This window comes from Ictidomys tridecemlineatus, unplaced genomic scaffold, assembly GCF_052094955.1.
Source record: "Ictidomys tridecemlineatus isolate mIctTri1 unplaced genomic scaffold, mIctTri1.hap1 Scaffold_80, whole genome shotgun sequence".
Lineage (NCBI taxonomy): Eukaryota > Metazoa > Chordata > Mammalia > Rodentia > Sciuridae > Ictidomys > Ictidomys tridecemlineatus.
This window is the reverse complement of record NW_027525947.1, coordinates 433,128-456,924: the sequence shown is the minus strand read 5'-3', so window position 1 is coordinate 456,924 and position 23,797 is coordinate 433,128. Positions and strand designations below refer to the sequence as shown.

At 43.5% G+C, this 23,797-nt stretch overlaps 1 long non-coding RNA gene across 1 annotated transcript in view; it reads right to left on the bottom strand.

Annotated features, from left to right (window-relative positions):
- Positions 1-1,504: 1,504 nt before the first annotated feature.
- Positions 1,505-23,797, bottom strand: part of LOC144374642 (uncharacterized) — a 38,085-nt gene continuing 15,792 nt past the window's right edge. The window contains exons 2-3 of the long non-coding RNA XR_013433988.1: positions 3,381-3,525; positions 1,505-1,647 (exon numbers count right to left, since the gene is read on the bottom strand). This is a non-coding gene — a long non-coding RNA (uncharacterized LOC144374642). The remainder of the gene's footprint in view (positions 1,648-3,380; positions 3,526-23,797) is intronic.

Here is a 23,797-nt window from a genome sequence, read left to right as displayed (position 1 = left end):
TCTTAAAAACAGTCAATATTGGGTGTTCCCATTTTTCTCAGTTATTTGTTTCTCCTCATTGACTTGTATGAGCTAGGTATGTGATGAAGCTCTGGTGAGCTGTGCAGACACCCCAAGGAACATCACCAAAATACTGTTTTCTAGCAACTGGCAACAGTTTTGCCTCTTGCATGGAGCCCTTTGGCAGAGTGAGAATTCTGGTTCTTCTTATCCATTTGCAATGTAAGCCAAGAGTTTTCCAAGGCTCCAGCGGGTGTCTGTCCATGGGCAGAAGTGGTCGTGGGTAGAGCATGGACTCAGGCTGGGTTCCAATGTGGCAGGATGAACCCAGGCCTATACTGGGCCCTGGCTGCATTACAGGTTGGCAAGGCGGATCTTGGCCAAGCCTGAGCTCCTGCAGAGGTGGGCCGGTGGCGGTAGGGACCTGTGGTATCCTGTGCCAGGTTCGTTGTGGAAGATCTGGAAGGGATCCTGAGTTCCTGAGGTTGTCTGGTGATGAGTGGAGGTAGTCCTGGGCCGATCGTAAGGACCTACAGACTTCAGCAGGTGGCAGGTAGAACCTAGGCCTTCCCTGGGGCCCAGCTCTTGGGCAGAGTTTCAGTTGCAGCAGGGGTCGGACAGTGGCTGGATGGAAGGTGGTGTACCCTGGGCATGGTTGCCAGGCAGGTCGGCGAGGCCTTCCTGAGCCAAGCGGAAGCTACAGCGGCAATCTGGCGGGGGCAGGATGAACTCTGACCTACCCTGTGCCCAGGCTCCCTTGCAATTCTGGCAAAGTGAATCTGGCTGGAGTCTCAGCTCTGGCAGGGGTCAGCAGGTGGCTGCATGGATCAAGGCCCCTCTAGAACTCCCGCGCAGGTGGAAGAGGCTGATCAGGGCAGAGCGGTGAGCTGCAGAAGAGGTCAGCCAGTGGTGGGATGGACCCGGGCTTACCCTGAGAACGAGCTCCCTGCAGTTCAGCTGGGCGGATCAGGCCTGGGCCTGACCTGTGCAAGGGTCTGCAGGTGGCCGGATGGAACTTGGCTTACCCTTGCCCAGGCTCCTGAGCAGCTGGCTTGGCTGATCTGGCAGGAGCCTGAGCTCCGGAAGGTATTCCCTGTGGGCAGAGGTGGTCGTGGGTCTGGCTTGATATCATAGTGGGAAAACCAAGTAGAAGCCTCTGAAGCTGCCCTTACCCACCCCAGTCATGTCAGGAAATTAAAAACAGTATCCTATCCCAAAGGGAATGGCAGAAGGTTCCCAGAGAGTTGTGTCCCTTTGCACCACACGGCAATTAGAGGCATGGCCAGTGCTCAGAGATCTTAGAAGAAGCAACTCTCTAACCATTGCCTCTTTGCTTAGAAACCATTGCCAACTGCAAATCTACTTGAAATACTCCAGCACTGTCGTTTTAGAAAGGATAGAATTAGATACAACTACTACAATGCTATCTGTAGGAAATGCGATGTGTAAAACAGTGAACATTAATATATACAGTAATCAGTTTTTTTATCACTGTGAAGAACAATTTAGAGGAGGAAAAGTTTATTTTGGCTCATGGTTTCTGAGGTTCAGTCCACGGTCAGTCAACTCCACAGTTCTTGGAACGAGGTGAGGCAGAACATCGGGGCAGCAGGGTGTGGTGGAGGAAAGCATCTCAGGACTGGGCAACTAGGAAGCAGAGAGTGAGCTTCACTCACCAGGGACAAAATATAAACCCCAAAGCATGCCCACAGTTACCTGCTTCCTCTGGCCACACCTTACCTGCCTACAGTTTCCACCCAGTTAATCCACATCAGTGGATTAATCCACCAATTAGGTTATATGTCTCAAATCTATTTATTTCACCTCTGAAAATTCTTGCATTGCCTCACACAATATACAAATTGGTCTATAATTTTTTTTCTACTCAAAGTCCTAACCATATAGGTAATAATTATGAGCATGATAATTTTGGGTGAGAAAGGTCTAGTTTCAAGTTCAGTTTCTATGGCATGTCAACTTGGGATGCTGGGCATATTTCCTAACCTCTGTGAGCCTCGGTTTCCTCTTCTGGATAAGGGGATCTCACAATGAGTGATAATCTATGTAAATTACTCAACATAGCTTGCCATCCAATGCCCAATCGCTGTCAGTTATGCCCACAAAATATGTAATGTTTATGAAGTAAATGGTGGCTGTTGGAAACTGACAGATCCCACTTAAGAAGTTACTTCTGATTAGTGTGGGCTTTATTCCAGGCAGTATTTCCAACAATGTCGACACAGAAGTTCTTGAAGTGTGAGCTCCCCGCCTTCTCGATTTCTCTGTGTACTGGGAACTTGAACTCAAAGTCTAATGTAGGGACTGCTGACTCCTATGAAGTTTAGGCTCATTACCAATGCTATTATCTAAATTTTTCTGGGGGGAAAAAAGGTGGTGAAATAATAAAACTTCACATTTTTGGCATGTGGAAAACTTAAGGGGCTAGAGGATGTTTTTAGTTCTGAGGATAGAAATCAGAACTCTTTCAAGAGGTTGGTCAGTCTAGCCGATGTAACCAAAAGCTGGGCCTCCTAGTACGTGGACACTGAGATTCCAAAGTCAGGTTGTCCAGGACTGGCCAGGATGGAAATCAGGGGTAACCCATGGGTACAACGGGTTCTGAGGCTCAGAGAGATGGCCTTAGCCAGGGGTGGGGCTCTGGAACATAATGGGAAGGAAGTGGAACACGTTTCCAGCTCCACTACCTGCTAGCTGTATGGTGTTGGGCAAGTCACTCAACTCCTCCGAGTTTCAGTTTTCTTGGTGATAAAATGTGAATTTCTTAACTACATGCCTGGCCCAGAGCAAGCGCATAACAAATATAAATCATTATTATGATTAAGAGGTAACATGGTGAGGCCTGCAGAGAAAAGCTCCAACAAACTAAGGGTCCTCGGATCAACTGGGCTTGGCACAGACAGGTCCTGCGTCCTGAACCAGCACCCAGGGTCCCCATTTTCTTGGTCCCCAAGTCCCAGCCATTCACCACGACTCCTGCCTGATTTTTGAGGTCTCATCATTTCACGCTGGGATCTCCACAGTTTGCTGGCCTTCAACACTCATCCTGCTCTGTTCTGACGCTCCCAGGAGGTATTTCCTACCATGCAAACCTGACCAAGTTGCCAATTTGCTGAAAAACCCTTCAATAAGGTTTTCCTTTCCTTTTTTAATTTTAATTTTAATTTTGCTGGTTCTTTTCAGTTCTGCATGACAGTTGAATCCATTTTGATATGATCATAGAAGCATGGAAGATATCTTATTCTAATTAAGACCCCAGTGTCTCTCCTTCCCATTCCTATTCCCTTCTCTCTATTGATCTTTCTGCCATTTACCCATAGTTCATTTTATTTATTTATTTAAATAATTTCTCGTGGATGTACCCAGTGGTGAGCTTCACTGTGGTGTATTCATGGATACACAGCGAGCTCTAGGCCTGGATCCCCTTGGCATGGCCCATGTGCCTTCTGGGATTGGCAAGTGCTCCTTTCTCTCAGCTCACTGGAACCCACCGTACTCAGGACAGTCCTAGAAGACAAAGAATGGCCAGCTTTACTTTTATTTCCCTGCTTGGGAACAGAGAAAGTACAATGACCTGAGCCTTTATCTCAGATCAGTCATCACCTTTCATTGCACATTGGAACAACCCAGGGGATTTATAAAAACCCACCCAAACCCCACCCCAGACCACCAGTATTGTCACTGGCCGCCGTATTTTGAAGCTGTTGTGGTCATAATGAGATACACTCAGGGTTCTGGATCCCAGCCATACCCTCCTCCTTCATGTCTTTTCAAGAAGGAAAAGAAAAGAATCTCACTTGAAGCCCCAAAGACATCAGCCCCGAGTTGAGTTCTAACATCAACCACCTGCTAATGGTCGCTGGCTTCAGAGGGACGCTGATCAGTTTCAGGAAGAGGGTGGATGTCAGGGAAGTCAGACGCATGATCAATTCAGGAAGTGGGATGTCAGGGAAGTCAGATGCATGATCAATTCAGGAAGTGGGATGTCAGGGAAGTCAGACGCATGATCAATTCAGGAAGTGGGAAGTCAGAGAAGTCAGACAAATGATCAATTCAGGAAGTGGGAGCTCAGCCCAGTCTCCTGCAAAGCCGGCGGTTTCACGAAAACCCTCGTGAATGTCAATGAACACAAGCCCCAGTGGCGTGGACAGCTCCCTGGAGTAGCCTGGCCCCCATTCAGCTCAGCACAGAAGGACCAGCCCAGGGAGGGAGGATGTGACTCAGGGCTGCTCTCTCCCCGACAACAGGACAGAGCTGTAACCTTTTGTAAAAGGACAGGTAAAAATAGCCCCAGTACTTTAGGAAGAACTGGGCATTTTTAGATTCTGAACCATCTGATGATATGACTGGGGGTAAGTGGTCCGGGGAAGGGCCAGGAAGCATTATTTACTGTCTTTCAGTGTTCTGGTCTTCTCCCTTAATCCTCCCAAGGACCCCGTGAGGTTGGCGTCATTATCTCCTTTTTCTACACTGGGAGCCTGCAGCCATGGGGGACATGTGTGCTTGAGTCATCCGCCAAGCAAAGGGCACAACGGGACCCTCCCTGGTGCCTGTGTGACCCACTGCTCACGCTCTGGCCAGAGCCCCTGGATTCACCCCAACAATGACACGGAGGTGGGTGGACATGAACTTCTCCCGGAGCCAGGTATGCGGGGTTGTGTCCCAGTGTTCCCTTGAAGCTGCAGAGAGAGCCAAGAACAGGGCCAGGCATGGGACGCCTTCGCTTCCAGGCTGACAGGACAGGCTCGTATCCTGCTGACAGCAAAAGTTCACTGGAAGTTTCTTAACCGTGGCCCAGCATTTACCACCTGCATTTTGGGAAGATTCACCTGGCAAGGCTACCTCTGATGATCCATGAGGGGCAGGTGCCATCTAGAAAACAAGTTAGAAAGCTCCACAATCTCTAACCACAATACTCACCATCTGTGAATTGTAGTCTCCATCTTTTGCCACCAAAAGGAATCAGACCTCCATAGAAATCATCTATATATACACACACACATACATACACTGGAGGTTGAATTCAGGAGCACTTTACCACTGAGCTCCACCCCCAGCTCCTTGGTTAAATACCTTTGATAGTTACTTAGGTATTAATGTATTATTCTGGAGAATTAACCAATAAAGGAAAAGAATACAGACTGTTCTGTTTTACCTGTACTAACTTTTTCAGGATTAAAAATAGCTGATGAGAAAAAGTTCTTCTTTATAGAGAAATCACAATCAATAATTCATGGAGGAGGAATGTTAGAGTCACCAATTTGAATCGTTATTGAAATAACAGGCGAGGTGTGTCCCTCCAGACCTGGCCAAACCACCTCCCACCAGCTCAATGAATGCGAGTCTACTACTTCTGCCCTACTCTTCACATAGCAGAAAAAGTGGTCGTTGTATATATGCATAAAAGTTTAAGATGTGCAGCATGATATTCTGCTATACAGATCCATGGTGGAATTGTCACTACACATAGCAATTGAACATGACGGCATCTTCCACAGGGTTTTTCATATGGAAAGTGCACGTAAAATCAATCTACTCTCCTAGCGGACTTCCAGTGTACAGTGCAATACAATAGTATTAACGTAGGTTCTCCTGCTGTGCACTCTGACCCTTTCAAAGCACATGTCAGATCACATCACTCCTAAACACTGCCCAAGCCTCCCATTTCCCACCTGTAGAAGCCAGAGTCTTTCCAATGACCACAGGGCTGCTATGATTGGCAGCTCTGACCACGTGGTCTCTCCTCACTCTCTCACCCAACACGGTGGTCGCTCTGGCCCTGTTGCCAACACAGTGGTTGCTCTCACATCTTCCCCTTTATCCACTTGTTTCCCCTGCCTGAAATTTCTTACAATGAGTTCCCTTACCACCTTCAAATCTTTGCCATGAGGTCTACTTTGATTATCCCATTAGAAATCCCAACCCCTGACCCCAGCTCTCCCAATTTTCTTATTTCTGCCCTAGTTTTCCTTTCCTGTCTCAGAGTGCACCACCTTTTATTCCATCTAAAGTTCATTCAGCTTGTTGTCTTCCTCGGTCATTGCTCTCAAAGTCCTAGAATGGAGATTCAGAGAGATCAGAAAATCTGTGTCTTTCATTGTTTTATTGTGATGTATCCCAAGCACTTAGAAGAACACGTAGCACATAGTAGGTGTTTTAATGAATATTTTAAAACTAAACTGATTGATCTCATTATCGAATAGGGTAATTTATAATGATGATATTATATATATCCTTTATAGACTTATTTTTCAAGTTACTTTGTATGTTTGGTATCATGGGGAAACAATGAAAAGAGCTCTTTCCAATAAAACAACAACAACAATAAAACTATCTGTTTTCTCACTTCCAATAAATGCTCTGACCCACTCCAATCTAATTCCTTCCCCATCATGAACTGAACTATCAAGGTCACCAGTGACCTTCGGATTGCTAAATATAATAAGCATCTTAAAGTTATCATCCTAATTAGGCATATTGTTTATAAATACATGGGAGGTACCCGGGATTGAACCCAGGGGTGGTTATCCACTGAGCCACATACCCTGGTCTATTTTATTTTTAATTATGAGTCAGGTTCCTCCAGTGTGAGTGTCCCACCGTCTGGCCCATGCTCTGAGACCAAGGAGGGAGTTTGACACACACACACTACTCCCTCATCTCCATTCCTACCCCAACAGGCCCCTTTTCCCCACTCAACCCAGAATTGCCTCCCCATTCTAATTTTTGCATCTATAAGATTTAAAAACAAAAATAAAACAAAACAAAAAAACCACTTCAACATCTGACCCTATTTTTTTGATTTAAAAGTCTTCAAGGTCTCCCCTTTGGTTTTTGGATTGAGATCGAGATCCCTGATTGGGCCTATAAGGCCTGTGGACTTGGGTCCTAGCGACTCACATCCCCACTCTCACATAGGCCGCCTCTCGCTCACTCCCTGCCCGCCAGGACTCTCGGAGAGCTCCTGGTATTCTGTGCTCCCTGCCTCCTCAGGACTGTGCACCAGCTGTTCCTGCCTCATTCACAGAGTAGCTTCAGGGAGGTTTTTTGGCCAGGAAGAGGTGTTCCACACCCCTACTGTGTGCCCTAACACACACTTATGTCTGGGTGTACTTAGACACATTGGGGCTGTTATTAATGTCCTGCTTGACTTTTTGGCTTCTAAGCCCCCTTCGGACATGAGCCATACATGTTTTGCTGATCACTGTGTTATAGGGCTGGGGCTTTCTGGGAAACTGAGGCAGTGAAAAGACCTTCCCCTTCAAACTCTGATCTTTGCAATCAACATCAATTTATTCTCCCTGGTCCCTTACGTCAGAAGACCAACCATCTTCTTTGGTCTTTGTGATCTTTGCAATTGTGTTAGGAAGATTCCAGACATGTTGCTCAGAAGAATTGGCATGAGTTTATTAGAAGGGATAGGAAAGTGGAAAAAGGGTTCTTTTAGAGAGAACACTCCTGCCCTCCAGTTTTACTAGGATGGGGGGGGATGTCAGGGAAGCTTCCAGAGAGTCCTACAGGACTGCAGGTAAATTGCTTTTAAAAAGTGAAAGCACATGGTGGTCAGCACAGGGGCCCGTTTATAGAATTATCCCCTTAACCTCATGTTCCCACCTCTCAGGTCTACCTGCCCAATTCATTGCATTGCTGGCACTAACCTAGTACATGACCATGTGGGGATGAATAGATATCTCTAAAATAAATAAAGAGAAAGGAAATAAGAAAGGCAGCTGGAGGGCCAGGTACCCTGGCACATGCTGTGATCCCAGAGGCTCAGGAGGCTGAGGCAGGAGGATCGATAATGCAAAGCCAACCTCGGCAAAAGAGAGGCTCTAAGCAACTCAGTGAGAGCCTGTCTCTAAATAAAATTCATAACAGGACTGGGGATGTGGATCAGGGGTTGAGTGCCCCTGAGTTCAATCCCCAGTACAGAAAGAAAGAAAGAAAGAAAGAAAGAAAGAAAGAAAGAAAGAAAGAAAGAAAGAAAGAAAGAAAGAAAGAAAGAAAAGTGGAAAAAGAAGCTGATAATCTCAACCAGTTACTGCGGTGAGTCAGGAGGGGCACAGCAGTATTTCCTTACATCAAATCTTGGGCACTTGATTATCATACTAAATCTAAGTTGTAGGAGTGCAGGACTGACCAGCAGCTGTAGAACGAGATGTGCACACACAGCACGGGAATGATTTAGGCATGGATTTGCTTGAGAAACTGTAACATCCTATTTAGAATTAACTCTATCCTATCCTCCAATGTGTAACAAATGTGCAAATCAAAATATTTAGAGATGCAGCTACCGATTGCTGAATTTAGATAATTTAATCCATCCTAAGCAGAACACTCAAGAATGCAAGAAAAGATCAGCAGTCAAGAAAGACAAAAACGGGGCTGGGGATGTGGCTCAAGCGGTAGCGCGCTCGCCTGGTATGCGTGTGGCCCGGGTTCGATCCTCAGCACCACATACCAACAAAGATGTTGTGTCTGCCGAGAACTAAAAAATAAATAAATATTAAAAATTCTCTCTCTCTCTCTCTCTCTCTCTCTCTCTCTCTCTCTCTCTCTCTCTCCTCTCTCACTCCCTCTTTAAAAAAAAAAAGAAAGACAAAAACTGAGCTTTCCAGAATTCATGTTCTTCCTTTCATCCCACAAAAGAAAATGGTTACACACGTTGATCAGGAGGCGGCTGGGGAGTACACAGGTAGAGCCATGACGTCCATGCTGCAGACTAAATGGGATTCTATTTTCGGGAGAGCTTCCATTTAAAAATTTAAAAATGTAGTCTCCCCACCCAAAAGAAGTAGAATATAATCTCTGTGTGGGCAGGAGGCGAGATGCAGGAACATCTGGTGGAGGAACATTCAGATGAGATTGCTCCCCTAAGTCAGAAGACCAACACGGGTCTCCCTGGCTGGAAACCAAGGTGTCAGCTGGTGGGTCCCTCTTGGTGGCTCTAGGGGAAGTTCCATTTACTGATAATTCAGGTTGCTGGCAGGATCCACGGGCCTGGCACTGGTCAGCTGAGGGCCCTTCCCAGCTTTGAGTGGCCATTTCATCCCGTGGCCGGTGGTCCTTTCCATCACCAAAGCCTACAATGGTGGGTGGAGTCCCTCTCAAGTTCTGAACCTCCCTTCTTCTCTCACATCTTTCTAGCAGCAGCTGAGAAAGATTTTCTACCATTTATGGACATGTGTGATTAGATCGGTCTGCCTGAATAATCTCCCTGTCTCGAGGTCCTTAAACCATCAACAAGTGGTCCCTTTGTCACGTAAGGTATCATATTCCAGGGGTTAGAAGTAGCCACCTGTTATGGTTTAGATATTAGCTGTCCCCAAACGCTCATATGTGAGACAATGCAAGAGCATTCAGTGGTGTGATGATTGGGTTAGAAGAGCGTTAGCCCAATCAGTGAATTAATCCACTGATGGCAATAACTGAGTGGTATCTGAAGGTGTGGCCGGAGGAGGTGGGTCATTGGGGACATGCCTGTGGCAAGTGGAGTCTCTATCCCTGCTGCATGATCATCATGTGAGGTGCCTTCCTACACCGCCACACTCTTCTGCCATGATGTTCTGCCTCACCTCCAGCCCTGAGGAATGAAGCCAGCTGCCTATGGACTGAGACCTCTGAAACTGTGAGCCTTCAAATAAATTTTTCCTCCTCTACAATGGTTCTGATCAGGTCTGTTAGTCACAGCAGTGAAAAAGCTGACTAAAATAGCACCTTTGGGGTGCCATTAATCTGCCTACCCTAAAAATTTCCATTTGATTTAGGTGGGGTGAGGGCTGAAAAGATTTTCTTTAGAATGTTGAATAAGCTCCTCTGTGAACCAAAAAGATGCAAACTATAAAATAAGTCTCTGGATCTGCCGACTTCTGGTATGTCAGAGCTTCAGCGACTGGCATTTCTTGGAGAACTCCTGTAGGTTTTAGTCAACTCTCAGAGACCATTCCCCATTGAGCTTTATGCAGCTCCTCAGTATATTTATCATATTCTTTGTGCTCACTCTCTCTTTTTGTCCTTAGAGTCAATTATAGTGTAGTTTTCACCCCCACTGTCTCTGGACATGCTTGTGTGTGTCCATAATGTCCAAACTTACTGAACAATAGTAAATTCACAAGTTTCATCACTTTCATCAACTTTGATTGACCTAGTGCTTTAGTTTACTTGAAAGCTGTGAGCAGGGCAACCTTAAGTTTTGTTTTTTTAAAAAATTTCATTCCAATCTTAATTATTAATATACATAACTCTCAAGTCACACACATGACTTTAGGTGATGGAATGTCTAAGAAAGGTGATGGAATGTCTAAGAAAGGGTTAACAATGACCATGGGGTTTAAAAAGCCAAATTGAAAACGAAAGCAGAGAGTTGATAGAGAGGCTGAAGAGTCACCACTGGTGGTCAGATTAGATTTACTAACTAACCACAGGGCTTGTTGGGGGCCTGGAACTGTTCAGGGATGGAGCTGTTTAAGGGTCCAGATTGCTGACTTGGCCATTTTCCAACTTGGCCAGTCAAGCAGGGAGATCATGTTGAGCTGAAACTCTGGGGACAAAGTGGCGGGGGGAGTCAGTGCCTGTTATTGCCCATGGACCTCATGAGTCCTGCACCAGATGATCTGAGAAGATGACAGGTCAGCATGTGGTGCCGTATCGCCCTCCCAAGTACCTTTGTGTGTTTCAGGTTTGATGGGGGGGCATCATTTGGTGGTCTGATGTGTCTGATAACCTCACGGGCCTACTTTCCCTGATATGGATTTAATATACCCATACATTCATGTGCATCTGATTAATTTGACGAGTTTAAAGATGGTCATTTTTATTAGCACAGTTCGTTTATTCTGTGCCTAGTGATTTTGTTGTGCATCTGAAAGTTCTTTTTTGGGTGGGTGAGCGAGGGTACTGGGGATTGAACTCAGGGGCTCTCAACCACTGAGCTGCATCGCCAGCCCCATTTTGTATTTTATTTAGGGACAGGGTCTCACAAAGTTGCTTAGCACCTTACTGTTGCTGAGGCTGGCATTGAATCCGTGATCCTCCTACCTTAGCCTCCAGAGCCTCTGGGATTACAGGCATGCACCACTGCCCCCAGCCCTGAATGTTCTTTTTGATGGTTTTTTTTTCAGTAAGTTCGGTATGTCCAACATTTGATGGTTATATATTTGCCCAGAGAAGTCACTAAGTCATTCCACCTTAGCTCTTGTCCTCAAAATGGCACTGCTCATGGTAAACTCCTGCTTTATAACCGGGAGAGGCTCAGAGCAGGGCACAGCCTGCTGTCCACACCTGCCTTTCATTTCACCTGCTTTCTATTTCATTCTGTTTGTATATAGTCCTTGCAATTTCTTCTATGTTGTATTATAAGTATAGCCATCAATTTAGAAAATACCGACCTAGAATAAATGTTTGCCTCTCTACTTCTGGATTCTTGCAGAGTTGAAACAACTAGATCTCTCAAAAAACTGAAGCCACAGGACTTCAAAAGGACTTCATTAACAAACGTAACAATAACCTGATACATTTTTTGGTTGAGTAAGATCCATGTTTTAGGATCTGGCATTAAAAAAATATGATAAATGTATTAATTTAGACAATTAACAAACCTATTTCAGATCATGTGCTCAATTTATCCATATAAATGTACTTTACATTTTAAAAATTCAATAAAGTCTTTCTTTAGAAAGGTCTTTTGAGTATAATTTCTAGTGAAATGCAGTCTACATACAATACAATTATAAATGTGTGTATATATATATATATATATATATATATATATATATATATATATATCCCACAATATCATTTTTATATTGCCAAGTGTAAAATATAAAACGTGTATATACATATATATGCTTATATAGTTTGCATATATGAATGATACTGGATCGAGATGTCAGACTGAACACAATCTGCCACCTTCCCTCTGATTCTGAATCTATTAACATAGAAAAACTATATTTAAAAAATAAATTTAAACAACCAAGGAAAATATGAAACAAAGCCATCATCAAAAGGCCAGAAACGTAGAAGCATTCCTAGAAAGAAGATTAAAAAAATAAATGGGAAGAGATTGATAATAGGCAAGAACAGAAAACTACAGTCCCAGACATACTCAACAGGAGTGACAACCCAGAGGGGCAGCAAGCTGGGAGGGACCATGGGAGGAGAAAAAGCGGGAGACATGGGGCCATCATCCTGGTGACTAATAACAAACTGCATTAAGATAAGAGAATAATTCTGTGATTATCTCCCTGGTCTCCCTGTTCATTCAGCCCACACCCATGTTGAATTCTGGTTAAAATCTGAGAACTACACCTTGCCACAAGAAAACGTCTTTTCCTAGCGAGACGTCCTGGTTAGGGGCCTGGGAGGATAGGAGAGCAGAGCTTGAGAGAACCAGACCCCCATGGCAATCAGGGAGGGATCTTGGGAAAGACAGCCCTATCCGGGAGGGTACTATACAAGGGGCTTCAACACTGATGACTGAAACCTGGTCTTGTCTCAGTGCTGCATTGTCTTGTAGCATCTGTGTTGCCATGCAGAGTGTGAGGCCTATTAATTTCTCTTCAGTTTAGGTAACTGGGTTGGTTTCTTTCCTTTTCTCTCCATTTCTCCCTTTCTTTTTCTTTTTATACATTGCAGTATAATTTATTTTAAGATAATCAAAAATAAATCAAAATAAACACACACACACACACACACACACAATTTCAAGCTGGGTGTAGTGATCCATGCCTCTAAACCCAGCCATTTGGAAGGATCCAAGTTTTAGGCCAGCTTCAGCAACTTAGGGAGACCCTGTCTCAAAATAAAAAATAAATAAATAAAAGGGCTGGGGGTTTTGCTCAGTGGTAAAATACTCCTGGGATCCATCCCAGTATCACAAAAACAAAATAAAGCAACAAAACACATTTCAAAGCCTGTCTATATGCACATTTAATTCTGGGGCCTGGTTGGTGAAGAACTTTGTACAGTAGAATTTTGTGTGGTTTTTAGATAGTTCAAGTCACTGTGTAATTTTTGGCAATAACATTTCAGATCCTAGATGGAAAAATTGAGGCTAGAAAAATACAAATAATAGAGCCTAAATATCAAATGATTTTCTGTGTGACCTTCTAACGAAAGCAATTTTACCTTTCAAAGATTGTGTTGCTTAGTGTTAGAGGCTTGCCTAGCATGGGTGAGGCCCTAGGTTCATCCTCAGCACCATAAATAAATAGATAGATAGATAGATAGATAGATAGATAAATAAATAAATAAATAAATAAATAAATAAATAAATAAATAAATAAATGTATGTTTTAAAATTGTAGAATTATTTTCTCCAGAGACGTCATTGGGGGGTTCTTTCAATCTGACATCTGGGGCTTTTCTTCCGCTGGGAAATTTTTCTTTCATTTCCTCCATTATTTCTCCTCTTCTCTGTGTTTTCTCCTTCTGGAGCTTCCACAGTATGAATATGTGAGCTCCTTGATGAAGTCTCTATGTTTATTAACTTATTAACCAGATTTTTAATTTTACTAGGTATTTGCTCTTCTTTTCTGGATCCTTGCAAGGGTGAGCTCTTCATTTGGTCTTTTTTATGGACGGGATGCTTGTGTTTCAAGATTCATATGTTGAACTAGCTCCCAACGTGATGGTCTTAGGCAGTGTGCACCTTCTGGGAAGTGATCAGGCCATGAAAGTTGAGCCCTCCTGAATGGGACTAGTGCCCTTATAAAAGGGGGCCCTGGGAGACTGAGGCAGGAGGATTGCAAGTTTAAGGTCAGCCTCAGCAACTTAGTGAGGCCTTAAGCAACTTAGTTAAGAATTTTTAAAAAGGGGGAGCTGGGGATGTGGCTAAGAGGTTAAGCACCCCTGGGTTCACTCCCTGGTACTAAAGGAAAAAACAATACCTCCTCCTTCTTCTGCCATGTGAGAACACAGTGAGAAGATGGCTGTCCACACACAGGAATGGGCTCTCACCAGAGTTCAACCATGCTGCTGCATCCTGATCTTGGATTTCCAGTTTCCAAAAATAAAAGAAATAAATTTCTGATCAGTGTTATTTCTGACATCTCAATGATTTCTGGACCTTTTGGGAAAAAATAAAGTGTATAGAATGTGACTTAGGATTGTCCACCCAGAGAAGAGGAGAGCATTTACTGTCACTGTGTCACCTTCTGTTGGTCATAGAGTTAAGATTCTGGCACTTCCAGGATGTACATGGGTGAGCCCTGAGTCAGTTCCTCTAAAGCATCACTCATTTCTTAGGGAATCCCTGAAGTAGAAAGAGATGTTTTATTTTTATTTTTTGGTGGGATGGAGGCAGGGGCTGCTCATTCTAACTGCATAAAGGTGGCCATTGCAGCATTGCTTGAACAAAGGTGGGCTAAGCCACGGAGCAGGGGATGGGAGGTGTGTTCACACCACACAAACACATTTCCAGGGTCCCTCCAAGCCAGCATTGAGTTTAAATTTCCCGAGTTTCACAGTAAACCTACATGTGATTGACACATGATGGAAGTGAAAAAACGAGTTACAATCTCAGTCTTACCCAATACCGGCTGTTTGGTTTTAGTCTCAGCTTTTAAAAGATATAAAGTAATTAAATGCCTATGTTGGGGTCATTTCTAACATCCCTGTCCTTATGTATGATCAATAATCAAGTGAGTTTCTATGTTATCACATGTAATCAGCATAACAGCACAAATGATACGGATACGCCAGCATCTAGTCACGTAGTCAAATCTGAATAATCTCTTTAAGTACAGGTTAGCATTGTGAAGGTAACTTAGAGTGAAAAAATCTCCTTATGTATTTTACATATTGAAGTTCCACTGTCAGTTGATGTGTAAAGTAAAATAATGTATTAGTAATGATTCTTATGGAAACTTAATTTTATATACTAAAACATTTTTCAAAGGCTTTCCAATTAACCAAATCAATGTGCCTACAGACAGCAAGTATTGCTTCACTCATAACTGCTTCAAAGATCCTCCTATCAACTATTTGAGATTAAAGGGGACTAAAGGGCTCAGTGGTAGGTGGGGGAGGGGGAAGGAGAAGTGACAATCATGTGCAATGCAGAATTCCACATTGGATCTTGGCTCTGGGGAAAGGAATGAATGGGGACGATTTGCAAAAGTGGTTTCTCTCTTGTGTTTAGTCTCCTAACCAGAAGTTGTTGGCTTCTTCTTTGCTGGGACCTCCAAGGTGACTATAATTCCTCATTAGAGACTTGCTAATCATGCAAAGGTTTATCACAGAGAAAAAAAACAACAAGGCTAAATTACTGCCCACAGGAGAGGAATCTGGGATGATAGTAATGGTTGACACTGATAAATCACTCTAGAAAGGAAGATCATAAAGTCTAATAGCTCCTAAAAATCAACACATTGTGCATAGAAAAGAATAGGAAAGAGAGATCTGTGCAACGACGCCCCCCTTATCCCCTCCCCTAAGCCGTTTGAATCATCAGAGTCGCCATATTACTAACTGACACCCTGAGGCAGTCCTCCTTGGATGGAAGAGAGCCAAAGCATTCTTAGAAAGCGACATGGGAGGACAGGTGGTGTCACTGCCTTGGTTTGGGTTCAGAGCATTTAGTGTCCATGGACCCTCTGCAGATGTCAAAATCAGAGGGCCCAGGTTCCTTCTATGAAATGGCATGGCGTTGACATAGATGTGTATGTGTTTGCTACACATCTTCCTGTACACTTTGAATCATCTCTAGAGGACCTGCCATACTTCATGCAACGTGCATGATATGTCATTGTAATACAGTGTTTTAAGGGAGTAATGACAGAAAGAAAAGTCTGTACATGTTCAATACAGATGCAAAGTTTTTGATTTTTAAAATATTTTCTGAGATCGATTTAAACTGCAGATGTCAAACCCACAGAGACGGACGGAGGGCTGACGGCGTACTCTTCTCCCCATTCCATGGGACAAAGTGTTAGAGAGAAAAACCTGGAGTGCAGAGAAAAAAAAGATAGCCTTCACATTCAACTCCTTTTAAGACATCCTCCACATGTAGCACGCATGTCTATTCCCTGTTCACAACAGAACACAAAGTTAATTGTTTGCCCCTTCATTCATTCGCTTTCGTCGATGGATATGTTTGGTGATCAGTCAGTCAGTGAATGTCTTCTCTATATGCAGAGATCTGGGCACAGTGTTGTAGATGTGGAAGCCCAGGCCCGAGACGGCCTCTGAGTATAAGAACAATGTTTATGACGTGGATGTGAGTTGTCCCCCAAAAGTTCACACGTGAGACATTGCAAGGTTTAGAAGAGAAATGATGGGGTTATGAGAACCTTAGCCCAATCCGTGAATTAATTCCTTGATGGGAGTAAGTGGGTGGTGAATAAAGGCGGTAGTGGTGGCTGGAGGAGGTGGGTCACTGGGTGCTTGCCTTTGGGGTATATATTTGGTGAGCTGAGCTTAGTCTCTCTGCTACCTGATCATCGTGTAAGCTACTTTCCTCTGTCACACTCTTCTGCCATGATGTTCAGCCTCCCCTCAAACTCCAGCTGACTGTCTCTGGACAGAGACCTCTGAAACCATAAGCCCCTAAATAAACTTTTCCTCCCCAGAAAATGTTCTTTTGGTCAGGTCTTTTAGTCACAGCAACGAAAAAGCTGATTAAAACAACAAACACAAGCCAATGACGGGGATCCACTCACCCATATTTATTGAGAGTCTGCTCTCCATGTTCTAGGAGCTTACAACCTAATTGGTGCACCCAGTTATTAACTAAAGACAAGCTAAAAAGGCTGTTCCACTTATGATTAGTGCTATGAAGAAACTGAGCTAGGTGTTGTGCAGACCTACTATGTGGGAGTCATGGAATGGCTGATATTTGATCAAATAAAGCTTATAACATATCATCTCGTGAACACAGATAGCAAGATTTTAAAGTCAACTTTCAGAATCTATTTCGGTCACCATAGTTGAGTTGTTAAGCTAATTACTAAACTCATTGCGTCTATGGCAAACTTTCTCAACCTTGTCACTACTGACATTTTAGGACAGATAATTGCTTGCACTGCGGATGTTAGCAGTGTCTCTTTCCCAGGGGTAGCAATCAAAAACATCTCCAGACACCAGCAAATATCTCCTGGGGGAAAAATTACCCCTGGTTGAGAAACAATGGTCTATGGGAAAAAATGCTCCAAATCCAAACAGGGCCCAGGAAGCACACATCCCTTCTCTCTTCATCGTCCTTACCCACTAGTCTTGGAGAACTTTTTTCTCTTCCCTGTTTTTACTTTATCCTTTTCTGATCTTAGCCCTGCAGGAAGAGAATTCAAGAGAGCTATATCCTTACCAAGGCTAGTGGACCCCTTAGATGTGAAAATCTGGAGGTACTGTTGTAGACAAAGTTTGCCATTTACTTCAATTTTTAAAAATTCCAGCCTAGGCCCAGCCATGTTCCAAACAGAGCCTGCAGCTGTATTTACTGGGGCAACCACTAATTCATGAGTCCTGCTGCAGGCCATGAGGAAGGTGGCTTGGATTTGTATCAGCTTACTTTCTCTTCTTCTGGATGGACAATTAGCTGCAAGATTTCATGTCTTAAGATAAGGACCCCTTTTCTATTATGTTGTGTACATCTCTTGAAGAGACCTAAGTTTTATTGAGCAGTTGCCCTTCAATATCTTCAGGGATTGGTTCAGCGCCCTGGGGATACCAAAACCCTCAGATGCTTGTATGGCTTCTATAAAATGATGTAGCATTTGCTTAGAACCTATGTACTTCTTCCTGTAGAATTTAAACCATCGCTTGATTATGTAATACCTAATACAGCACAAATGCTATCTCTATAGTTGTTATGCTATATTGTTCAGAGGAAAACGATAAGAAAAATAAGTCTATATATGTTCAGTAGAGATGTGATTCTTTTTTCTTCCGAATATTTTCATGTATGGTTGGTTGAATCGAAGGACATAAAGCCTACAGATACAGAGGACCAAATGCATTGAATTCCGGTACATTACCTGGGAAGCAGCTCTGTGTTTAGGGGTACATTTCTTTTTTGTAGGACTGGAAATGGAACAAGGGTCTAATGTGTGCTAGCCTAGCACTGTACCACTGAGCTACACCCCCAGCCTAGGGGTGAGCTTTGGTTAGAGGAGAATAATCAGCCCAAAGAGAAGGGGTCTCCTTAGCTAATAGGAATGCTATCAGGATCACGTGGATAGGGAGAGAGATCCCAGCCAATGCCACAGCCTAGACAGGGGGCTTTGAAAAAATCTAGACCTGCTTTAGGATGTCTTTGATTATAGGTTTTCTGCAGTGATATGATATATATGCAGAAAACTATGGGTTAAACAGATCTCAATGAGGTTTTTCTTGTAGAAGATTTCAAAATGCAAGGTAATGGTGTCTGCCAAGACTGGGAGCAAAATTCAAAATAAGGCAGGGTGGGGAGGAGAAACAGGGAGGTGGTGAAATTCCATTAAATAAACAGATCAGTGAAGTAGAAGAAAGGAATTGAGGGGGAGGAAGGAGAGACGGGATAAGGGAAAGACAGTGGAATGAATCTGAATTAACTTTCCTCTGTGCACACATGACTGCACTACACTGAATCTCACCATTATGTATATCCACAAGACAACAGTTTTTTTAAAAAAAAAGCTAAATAAATAGTAGAAAGATCAGTAGAGTAGAAGGGGAATGGGGGAAGGTAGAGGAAAGGGAAAGGAACATACTGGGGACTGGGGACTGAATTATAGCAAATTATATTCTATGAATTTACAGTTATTTCAGAATGAATAATAAGGTTATGTATATCTAATATGAACCAATAAACAATTTTTTTTAAATATCCTGGGAGCAAGTAAGCAGCATGTCCCACACTTACTAGACTATGGAAACTTCTCTTGTATTTTCACATTAACTGAGTTTCTTTCTAGGTTACTGTTCCTTTCCAACTGGTGCTGTCAGGAACCTTGGTGAAGAAAGTTGTAATCTGGCTCATCTATTTGGGTATTAACTCTCTGTATTCTGTTTCCTCACCCCAGGTCTTTAGTAACATCTCCTAAAAATGTTCTCGCCTTGTCTGTGCTGTTTAATGAGGGATTAGTGGATGCGTTAGTGGGCTGTACATCCACATTTTAGTGAGGATCAACCCTGGCTCTGTCCCAGAGTCATCTGTGGAATTTTCCAAACTACATTTTCTCAAGTCCTTCTCTTGACCTTTGGATTCTGTAGATTGAATAGAGCTCAGGCCAGGTTCGCCTGTGTTTGAAAAAAACAAAATATTCTCCCAAGAGATTGGGAAGTGTGCAGCCAGGGTTGTTGGCTCCAGGGGGCCAGGGAATCACAGGGAGATGGTACCACCCCCCTCAGGTCTCCTGGCAGTGGTAGAGACAATTCCCAGAAAGGACCCTCGCCAGGATAGTCTTTTGAAATATGGTGCATCTCCTGCCACAGATCATGGGGGGAAAGGAATGGGGGTCCCTCTCATATGGATATTCTCTATTTCCAACTCTGAAGAGTCAGGATTTGATTTGACTTAGCAAAGTAGCAGTTTGATACATATATTATGCCATATTACAGCAAAAATAAAATCACTCATTGGAATGAAATTTATTTAAAAATAACCAACTTAGTACTTTCTAAGATGGTAGGGTTTCCCACGTGTGAATATTAACGTGTAGTAAATATCACCTTATCCTTGACAGTTGTCTGTATTTGTACAGATGACAGCTAGGCAGGGGCTTTGAGCCCATGGGGATTTGATTTGAATGCTATCTGGACTATTCTACTGTAATGGGACATCAGTTTCTGAGGCTGGTTGACTGTGGCTTGGGGCAGTCAGCAGACCCTTGTGGTGATCAGACAGGTACCTTTGGCCCTACCACCAGCTTCCCCCAGAATTCCCACACCTGTAGAGGCTGCCTGTGTAGGACACTGAATCCTCTGGAGGGGACCCAGCATTTGCTACTTAGTGGAGGTAGTCTCCCCTCGTCCTCAGTTTTGCTTTCCATGGTTTCAGTTACATGAGGATATGCCCCAATTCAAAAATATTAAATGAAAAATTCCAGAAATAAGCAATTCTTGAGTTTTACATTGGGTGCCAACCTGAGTAGCATTATCAAATACCTTGCCATCTTGTTCCATTATTCCTGGGACATAATCATTCCTCTGCCCAGTGTATCCACACTCTATATATGTATGCTATCCTCCCATTAGTTACTTACTAGCCATTTTGTTGATTAGGTCACTTGCATGGTACTTGTGTTCAAGTAACATTGATTTTACTTATAAATGGCCCCAAAGTGTGATAATTATGATACTGGAAATTTGAATACAATAAAGAAACAGTAAAGTGCCTCCTTTAAGTGAAAAGGTCCTTGAATTTATCATTGAAATATATGTGTAGGAATATAGTATGTATAGAGTTGAATACTTTCTGTTGTTTCAGACATTCACTGCAGGGTCCAGGAACAAATTTTCCACTACTCTTTACTGTTAAATCCAAGAGGGACCAAGGTATGAACTGAGTGGTGGAGAGAAAACCTGGACTGCTTGGGTAACAATTCAGGCAAGAGAAAGGGGAAAGGTCCAGAGAGAGATGAGGATTTTCAGGAGCCAAAGAACCACATAAAAAGTGCCTGTTCTTACAAGGCCTGGGCCACAGCTTTGCCCAAGGCACCAAAACCTAGAGAACACAACCATGTTAACCAGTGATTTTTTTTTCTTTCTTAAATTGTGTAAATGTTATACGCTGGAAATGAAACAAAACCAGGTAATGTGATAACACCTGTTCGCTGGGGAGCACTCCAGGGGTGGGAAGTTGTCACTCTACAGTGAAAGGTCAGAGAAGGGATCTCTGAAGAGGTGATGTTGAAATTGAAACTAAATGACAAGAAGGGATCTCCCAGACAAAGATGTTTGAGGAGAAGCAGAGGAAATCAAGAACATAAAGGCATTGAGACAGAATAATTTTGGGACATCCAAGGCAGAGAAAGGTCTGGCAGGTGAGGTAAGAGAAGAAGGCAGGTAAGATCAGGCAGGGAGCCTTTTAATTTTTTTTAAGAGAGAGAGAATTTTTTAATATTTATTTTTCAGTTTTCGGTGGACACAACATCTTTATTTTATCTGTATGTGGTGCTGAGGAGGATCGAACCCAGCACCCCGCGCATGCCAGGCAAGCCCACTACTGCTTGAGCCACATCCCCAGCTCCCTGGGAGCCTTTTAATTTTCCCTCTTGGGTTGCCTACAGTTTCTAATTTGTGGACCCTTGGCAACACTGCAAAGATAGTTTTGAAGGGTAAAATACCAATGAGAAAGAAGGGGGAGGCCAAGGAGGGCAGAGTGTCTGCAGCTGGCAGAGAAGGACCTGGCCCTGGAGCACACCTGGGGACACCTGTAAAGAAGAGCTACAGTCGGAACATAGTTTGTCCCCTCCGAAACTGACATTGAGACAATCCCTTTTACATGACATCAAGAGGTGGGACTTTTAAGGGGTGACTAGTGCCCTGCCCTCATGAACGGATTCATTCATTCATGGGATTAATGGACTCATATATTAATGGGCTATCTCAAGAGTGAGTCTTCTAGAAAGGCCGGTTTGGTTAGGTCTCACATTATCCCTGTCTCTTTCTATGTGATGATCTGAACCCCCTTAGTACTCTGTCATCACGACCATTACAAGATGCAGCCCCTCAGTCTTGGACAAGAGCCTTGAGCCACAATAAACCTCTTTAGAGTTCACCCAGTCTATGATATTGTGTTATTAGCAACAGATATGAACTAAGACACAAGGGAAGGATTCATGTATTCTTCATATCTATATTTTTCTTCATATATTCATATATATTCTTCAATATATGAAATACATACACACACTATAAGCTCATTGAAGTCAGAGACTATCTTTCACGAGTCTTGGGATCTCCCACAATGCTTAGCACCTTGTCTATATAAAAGATGTTTACTGAATAAGGAATATTTTAAATCTCTATTACATATGTGCTTTCACATTCTAATACTTTCATTCATGTATTCTTCACATCTAAATATATTCACACATATAAATGAAGAATGCAGATGCACATACACACATGCACATTTTATTTGGTGGCTGTGGATTGAACCCAGGGCCTTGCACATGCTAAGCACATGCCTTCCCACTGAGGTATGCCCCAGCTCCTATTCTTCCTATATTTACAGAGCATCTGCCTTGGGTGAGGCACCATTTTGGGGATCATGACAGAAAAATGGATAAGCACAGAATAGGGTGGACATCATTATGGTTTGCATGTTAAATGTCCCCAAAGGCTCTTATGCTGAAGGCTTAGTAGTCAGCCTGTGTTGCTATTGGAAACTAGTGGAACTTTCAGTAGATCAGGCCTTGTGGAAGGAAGTTAGGTTCCTGAGGTTGTGCCCTTGAAGAGGATATTGGGAACCTGCCCCTCCATCTCTTTTTCACTTTCCAGCCACCGTCAGGTGAGTAGACCTCCTCTGTCATGTGCTCCTGCCATGCTATACTGTGCTTCCACAGGCCCAAAGTGATGGGGCTAAGTGACTATGGACTGAAACCACTGAAATTGTGAATCAAAATAAATCTTCTCTCTTTTTAGATTGTTTGTCTCAGGTATTTTTTCACAGTGTTGGAAAGCCAACCTAGACAGGGAAGGGAGTTTTCTTTCAGGCTGTAAGAGAAGAGATTTCAATATGTTTATAAGCTGAAGGGGAGGAACATGCAGGGTATAAAACAAAAAATGTTAAAGACAATTGAGAAAGATCCAAAAAGCAAGATCCAAAAACCAAATGGAGGACATGAGTTCAAAGTTGTAAGGGCACACGTGTGCATGTGTATGTGCCCATACTTCTGTGTACACTTCTACATGTATTAGGAAGTACATGAGTTAGAGAATATAGAGTTAGCTAAATCTGTGTAAGAAGGGATCCACAAGTACATTTTGGACTTGAATTTATGGAGACTCCTGAAAGAAGATTTGAAGACCAAGCCGTGTTTCTCTGATAACTGTAAAATTGTCCAAGGGCTACTCAGAAATAGGGAAAAAAAATCAGCAGTTGCTGTAAAGAAACCAATGGCAGAAATACAATTTGACCCCCATTCTGTTCAAAAGAGCAGAAAATAGTGCAAAAATCAAAGGCTAAGAATGGTTTCTCAAGAAAACACACTGCTTGGGCTGGGGCTATAGCTCAGTTGGTAGAGTGCTTGCCTGGCATGCACCAGGCCCTGGGTTCAATTTCCAGCAACACACACACACACACACACACACACACACACACACACACACTGCCCAAAGGCTTCTGTGTAAAGGTAGAAGCTGTGCACACTTCACTTAGCAGCTCTGACATCCGGGGCGCTGGGGCTGGTACACAGACACACTCACCACAGCTCCAGCCTAGGGTTGATAGATGTACTTCTCAGGGGCTCTGACGCTCTGGATCCCCTTCCAAGTTGCCTATTTTGAAGAATTTGTGTTTGACGGGAGTTAAATGGACCACTTTGCTTGGGATTTTTCTCTCTGCTTAAGGGAGATCACAATTCACTGCATTTCAGGCGACAGTCAGACAGGGTGACCAGAGGACTGTGAGGGTCCCACAGCCATTTTTCACAGTCACTCGCCGAGGTTTACTGATGGTTCCAAGGAAAGGGAAAGACGGCAGCAGGCCCAGGTGTCTGGGTCAGTGACTGGCTGGAATTAATCACCCCGGCCTGGCACCTGTTCACGGAGAGACTTCCCCAGTGGCACAGTAATGTACCCCAAACCATCTGTGGCCTGGTTGACCCAGGATGGACAAAGAGGCTCTTTCCCC